Genomic DNA, 7,267 nt, shown 5'->3' on the forward strand with positions numbered 1-7,267 from the left:
AAAAAAAATTCATTGAAACTATCAAAATTTCATGAACAGAAAGGTTCAGGTTAAATCCTAACCACAAAAATCTCCAAGAGGGAAATACTTTAAAAATTCCATGTTGAACTTGGTCTTAAAGAACAACCCAAAAGGTCCACCTCCCCTTTAGTTTGAGCTGTCCTTGGCATCCAGCTCTCCTCCACACCAATGGACATCATCTTCAATATCCTCCACCTCCTCCTCCATCTCTGTATGCTCTTCTTCCCCATCCTCACTCTCTTCCTCATGACACCGTGCTCCCTGTGATGCCACCATGCCTTCTCTAACATCATTCTTCCCATCCATAGCAGCAGGTGCAGCTCTCTGCTGCTGAGCCTCTCCTCTCCTCCCCTCCCTCCGAGCTCTTTCCCAGCCATGGGGCTGCCAACACTTTTATCACGGTTGAAAGAACACCTCCTTATCTTTCACTACAAACTCTTCCCTCCACCAGCCCTCCTCGCTGTGCATAACCCACACTTAGCTCACAGTCTCTGCGTTGTATTCGACACCTACATCTCCTTCACACCTGGACGGTGGCCAAATACTACAGATTATTGGCTGTAATCTCCCCAAAATCTCCTGCTGCCCCTTCTTGCTACAACACCTACCTGTTTCTAAGTTAGCTTATCTCAACTTTCATAAACTTTACCAGTTTTCAAAACAGTACAGAATCATAGAATTGTTAAGCTTGGAAAAAACCTCTAAGATCATCTAGTGCATTACCCCAGGTGTATTCAAAATCCTTCCAGAAAGACTCCTTTCTTTTACAATAAGGGCAGTGATGCACTGGCACAGATTGCATAGAGAGGCAGTGTTGCCCCATCCCTGCAGACAGCCAAGATCAGGCTGGATGGGCTCTGAGCACTGATGGAGGTGTGAGTGCCTGCTCAGTGCAGGCAGTGGGACAGATGGCCTTGAAGGGTCCCTTCCAACTCAAACCATTCTATGGTTCTGCACTCTGGTGGTTTCCCTCTGGTTTTCCAAATTTTTTGCATTCACTCCTGCCACCACTGCAGCTCTGAACATTTTCACCTTCTCCATCCTTGCTTCTGCCTCTCCTGAAAATTGCTAGGGTTTGCCAATTCAGCTCACACCTCGCAAACTGCAGAGCAGGAAGCACTCAGATATTGCAGCTATTGGCATCTTGTGAAAGCGTAGTGAGAAATGTACTTCTCTTGCTGCAATTCACCTCCCTTCTGGGGCCTCATACCCATCCTCAGATCTCCTAAAACTTGTAGGAGTAAATGCAAAGCTTATACAACACCACAATCATCACTCAGCTCCTTATCACCACCATTTCCCAGCTTACAGCTGATGCTGACCTGGATTCACGTGTGAACACTGTCCCATTTGTCCTGTCTCTCACTCAAAGGCAGATGTGATAAGAAATAGATTATATATTAAGAAGCTTTGCATGCCTTTGAGGAAGCTTAAAGAAATAGCATGCTGAAGTGAGCGAATGAACCCCAAACAAAAAGAAAAAGTACTCTGGAAAAGTACTGCAAGATATACCTAGGACTCTACATGCTATCTTTTTCATGGATTGGCCAATTGCCATGTTTGTCCAACTTCAGTGTTTGCCTCACTTGAACTCCAACGGCAAGAACATCTGCCAGATGTGCTCATGGGCATGCTGAGGTACTCACGGAGGCAAGTCAGAACCACGTCCCTGCCAGGCCTCATGACCATATCTCAGGGCACGAGAGTGGTGCAGCCAAGAGACAGGGACATCAGGTGATGCAGATAACTAAACCCAGACAGCGAATGCACAAAGAATGCAGAAAAACCAAGCTAAAGAGCTAAAGAAATCGGCGATCAGTTTGTGTAGGATGATTCCAAATGAATCATGATGCAACAGTGACTGTTCCACCAAGTAGAAAAAACAATCCCACCACACTAATTTATTGAACCAACTGTAGGGTCTATCCCATTACTTCAAGGTGTACTTTTAACATCAAAGGTTTCAGTAAGTGCAAGTCTCTTTTCCTAGTAATTCTAGATTTGGAATGTTCTAAATGATTAAATATGAACTGGGCTTGTTCAGTCTGGAGAAGAGAAGGCTGTGGGAAGACCCTCATTGTGGCCTTCCATTAGTTATTTATTTATAAACATGAGGGAAATCAACTTTTTACATGAGTAGCTAGATACTGATAGAACAAAGAGGAATGGTTTTAAACTAAGTGGGGGGCGGGGGAAGATTTAGATTAGATGTCAGGGGAAAGTTTTTCATTGAGAAGGTGGTGAGGTGCTGGAACATGTTGCCCAGAGAGGTTGTGGATGCCCTGTCCCTCCAGGCTTTCAAGGGTTGGATGGGGCCCTGGATGGGTTGGATGGGTAATCTGATCTAGTCTTGATTTGGCAGTTGGTAGTTCTGCCTGTGGCCAGGGGCTGGAACCTGATGATCCTTGAAGTCCTTCCCAATCCAAGCCATTCCATGATTCTATAAAATTTATTTTTATTACTTGACAAAGCCTTCTGTCAGCCGGACTCAAGGTCATGCTCTGCTCATCTGTCACTCCCAGTGCAACCGAGCTAGACTAAGCAGCACTTGAATGCATTTTTCCATATGGAAGCAAAGAATCCCGTTCCGACTCTCACCACTTTGTGGACTGCGCCAGGATAGCAAAGTCTAAAAACACATTTAAGGAGCAGAATTGGCACAATACAGCTTTTAAATGTGCACTGGATTGAGCAAGAAGGCAGAATATCTACAGGTTTATTGCCTCTTTAGATTCCAGCAGTGTTCTGAAGCCACCGCTGAGGTGACTGATGGTAAATGCACGTGTTAGGACATCTACAGTGCCAGTCAGCACTGGCCCAAGCTTGCTGTCAGGAATGGGCTTGCCCACCTCCATGCTGCAATCAGGCACGCATACACAATGAGGTCACTGCGGCTCAGTGGATGCTGCGGTGGCAGCCAGGTTCTGCTTGCTGGGACAAGGTCGAGGTGGCCCTGCACATGCCATGAGAAAGCCATCAGCAGATATTACTTAATCTTGGCACCTTCCAGGTGGTTTGTGAATGCTGAGACACAGCTGAAGCCCAACATGTGGCACAGAGTGCGGGTATGAAGCAGGAAGTTCAGGGAACCTACAAGCGATTGGGGTCTCTATTTGTTTCATGTTTATATACTCATCCACGAGCAATAGTTACAGTTCCTAGAGCAACAGTCAGAGAACTCGATGGTCCTTGTTGGTCCCTTCCCACTTAAGGCTATTCTATGATTCTAAGCTAGAAAAGAATCTGAATCCTATATCACATATTAGGCTGTTGGAACATCACTAGGAATTGTCTTTTCCAAAACAGTAATGATGTACTGGCACAGGCTGCCCAGGGAAGTGGTGGGTCACTATTCCTGGAGGTGTTTGATGTACAAGGGGGTTAGAGCTTGATGATCCTTGAGGTCCCTTCCAACCCAAGCCATTCTCTGATTCTATGGAGATGTGGCACTGAGGGACACGGTCAGCGGGCACGGTGGGGATAGAGATCTTAGTGGTCTTTTCCAGCCTTAATGATTCTAACATAATTTTTGCCTTTTTGATCCTAGCATGGTGACTTACACTGCCTTACTAAATAAAGCAAGAGGAGATATGGCAAATTTCCCAACAAAATTGCATTTTGTCCCTGTGAACTGCTCTGATAGCAGCATAGGGGGATTTGCAGAGCCACTTCAGTAGCCCACCTCACCCATTAAGCCTTTAAGTCTGTATGGGGCTCTGCTCACACAATAGGCCACCAATATCAGCAGATACACCTTGGAAAGTAAGGCAACAAACTTAACTTCCACACCCTGCAGGAGGAGGAAGAAGGCTGAGGATAACATCAGACAGCCTGCAGGATACCGACAATTTGGAGAGGTTTTGGAGAAAGGCAGCAAAATGATTAAGGGGTTGGTTAGAGGGAGGGAGAGGAAAAAGGGGGAGGGGAAAAAAAAAGATTGAAAGCACTAAATACACATTGCTTGGCCAACTAACGCCCAAGGGAAAATAGAAGAGCTGGCAGGCAGGAGGGAGCTGAGAGCCAAGGAAGAAGTAGGATCTCCATTGTTAGGAGCTCTCAGCATTTGTAGGCGAACAATGAGGAATGAGTGTGCTGCAAGCTAGGAGATAAGTTAGGGGAAGCTGACGACTGTAGGCACTACACAAATAGATGAAATCAAGACCCTTCTCAACCTATGTTCTGGCATTGGCTGCACCTGGGTCTTGATTTTCTCCTGTGCTTGTAATTCTCTGTGTGGTTGAAATGGTAAGGCGCTGATTCTTCCCAGGCATGCAGAGGAATTCCTCATCATAGAGCAAGAAAGTATAAATAGATGTAATGGGATGGAACTGTGAAAAGGGGGAACTGAGGTCACTTAGGTTGGAATAATCCAGAAATGAAGAAGTAGAAGGCCTTCTCATAGGTTATTTAAGATTGGACTGTGGAAATTTATTTATTCTTATATAGGAAAATAGACATTAAAGAAAAGACTTGTAATGTAAAGGGCAGAGAGGGGAGGATCCATTGTCTCTCTCCAAAGTATTTTATTTATATTTTATGTAATCGTATATTGCATACAATATATTTTCAATACAAAAAACACTGTATAAGCCATGGAAGTCATGTTTTACACTTAAGCATTCAGTTTTCCCCTTCTTTTTATGTAATGGGATCAAGTTAATAACAACATTAATTGGTAGCAATAAAGCTCACCTATTTGGCCAAATGATTCGAGTTTCTCCAAGGCGCAGTAAGAACACAATCATGATTACAAGGAAATAAATGAAAGAAATGAGAAGAATCTTATTAAAGCTCCAAAAGAGAGCCGAGGGAGATCCAGTGAAGAAGGAAAGAAAAAAAAACAAGTGGAAAAAAGATGCAGCAGGAAATGGAAAGACTATCTCATGCCTTCAGCTGCACTAAGAAGCAATTTAGGGAGCAGAAGATGTCTAGTGTTAAATACTAATCAGTTGCCATCACAACCAATAATTCACTGTGATTATAAGTGGACCAAGAACCTGCTTTAGTCTTAGATGTTCAAAAGCAAATACAAGTATCAATTCCAACCCTGCAGAAAAAGTCACAGAGATGCAGAAATCCCCAAATCAAGAGCACAAAATCCACCATAAAATTCTTCCAAAGTAGACAGATGAAACCAAATGGGTTTTCAGCAAAAGGCAATTGAATGTTGCAAGATCTTCTAATCAAAGGCTCAATTATCTGCTAAAATACAGACCTGTGGCAAACCTTTATTAGCACCCTTCCACTTATCTGTGCTAATTTAGCCCGTAAAGATGCAAAGTCTTGACATCACGATTTTCGTAACATGACATGCAAGGACTGTAAAAAACGGAAGACCAATAACTATGGGATGAAATTCAGTACCCTGCACTATTCAAGGGGTCAAATGCTGTGCTGAAATAATCCTTATGTTATCATCTCTCTGTGTCTCTGTTCAGCTTCAAAAGTGGATTCATTTCTTAATGCTATCTCCCTCTTGAACAGCCAAGGGTTAATGACTTGAAGCCCTTATTAGCCAAAAACACTAGGCTTCCCTTTTAGCTTATACTTAAGCTGGGAAATTGCCAACAAAAGGGTAAAAAATAGTCCTGTGGGCTACTTAGATCTTACAGAAGACAATCAGAGCAGAAATTCTGGTTGAGCCCCCAGCTGGGATTGTGGTAAAAGCCACCATCTCTGCTACCAGGGACCACGTTGGAGCAGGCCTGTGCATGGCCTGGCTCCCTGCCTATGCAGCGCTGCTCAAAATGGACAGGAGTCCCTGCTCTGCATGCAGGAGCCCTGATCTTCTTAAGGCTTGATCCACTCTTAATCTCCTGCTGTCCCTGAATAGCAAGGGAGATTTCAGGTGGCAAAAAGAAGTTATATCAGGAAAGCTGGTGTCCAGCTCAGTTCAAAAAATTTTCTTAGGAAATACCCCACTAAGGAGTGGGCTCAGAACCCAGGGCAAAGGCTCCCAGGAAAACAAAACCACAGCCTTTGGAAATCTGTTAGTGATATTGCTTTGCATTGCTCCACAGAACAGAACACAGCCACCAGCTCTTGCTTGAGCTCAGCAAGCTTTTACCATAAGCACAGCTCTTATTTATTACCAGCAACTCATGTTGGGACCAAACAATCTTAATGGCCTTTCCAACCTCAATGATTCTATGATTCAGCTAGTTTTCTAGGAGGAACACCAACTTATTTCCTAGTAGGAAACAAAGGATGTGAGAAAAGACAACATACACTGGAAAAACGTTATCAATACTAACAACAAGGCCCTATTTCTTGCCATTTTTCACTAGTCCAGTGCTTCCCTTGTTGGCTTCTTTTCCCTACATCAATTCACACACGCACAGAACACAAAGACAGGCAGGTTCAACTTACCACAGCAAAGGTGATCCAGGTACATAACTTTGCTCAGGTCAGTAATCCATCCCAAGTTGGGCCTCACGTGAGCACTCACAGAGGAGATAAGCCAGAGAGAAACCTTTCCTCCTCACGTTGCTTGTCCCTATAAATGCAAGATGGAGCACTTCTGCTCAGCTGCTGCCTACATGGGGGGGACAGACCCCCATCTCCCTTCCTAAGGCTTTACATTGCTCCCCTTCTCACAGCTTTCCCCACAGCTGCATACTCAACCTCTTCTCCTGATAAAGAAACAAATGGGCTGTTCTGCCCAGGGTAGCCACTGAGAACGGGATTAAGACTAGCAGAAAGGAGCTTACAGCTGGGCACCATCTGCAGTGACGATAATTAACTAATGAGGTTTAAAGATGTTTTTCCTTATTCCTTGCACAGACTTGTCGATTGAGGAATTTGCCCTGTTCTGTGACAAGCATGACTGAATACCTTCTTCTTTTTACACATGTACTCAAGTCACGAGCCTGAATGCAGGGGAAGATTGATGGCCTCAAGTTGCAACAAGGGAGATTCAAGTTGGATGCTAGGAAAAATTTCTTCACAGAAAGAGCAGCCAGGCACTGGAAGGTACTGCCCAGGGAGGTGGTGGAGTCACCATCCCTGCAGGTGTTAAAAAAATGTCTGGATTTTGTGTTGAGGGTCATGGTTTAGTGAGTACTGTTGGTGATAGGTGGATGGTTGGACTAGATGATCTTGAAGGTCTTTTCCAACCTTGGTGATTCTGTGATGGTTTAATGGGGAAATACTAGTGGTAGGTGGATGGTTGGAGTGGTTGATCTTGGAGATCTTTTCCAACCTTGGAGATTCTATGGAAAGCTGTCTCCTTTGCATGAAATGCCCA

The 7,267-nt window shown here is 44.3% G+C and overlaps 1 protein-coding gene across 1 annotated transcript in view; it reads right to left on the reverse strand.

Annotated features, from left to right (window-relative positions):
* RP1L1 (RP1 like 1) overlaps window positions 1–6,735 on the reverse strand; it is a 40,850-nt gene extending 34,115 nt beyond the window's left edge. The window contains exon 1 of the mRNA XM_031552266.1: window positions 6,391–6,735. The gene's annotated coding sequence lies outside the window, so the exon portion shown is untranslated. The remainder of the gene's footprint in view (window positions 1–6,390) is intronic.
* Window positions 6,736–7,267: the final 532 nt, after the last annotated feature.

Source organism: Meleagris gallopavo, chromosome 2 (assembly GCF_000146605.3).
Source record: "Meleagris gallopavo isolate NT-WF06-2002-E0010 breed Aviagen turkey brand Nicholas breeding stock chromosome 2, Turkey_5.1, whole genome shotgun sequence".
NCBI classification, from domain to species: Eukaryota; Metazoa; Chordata; class Aves; order Galliformes; family Phasianidae; genus Meleagris; species Meleagris gallopavo.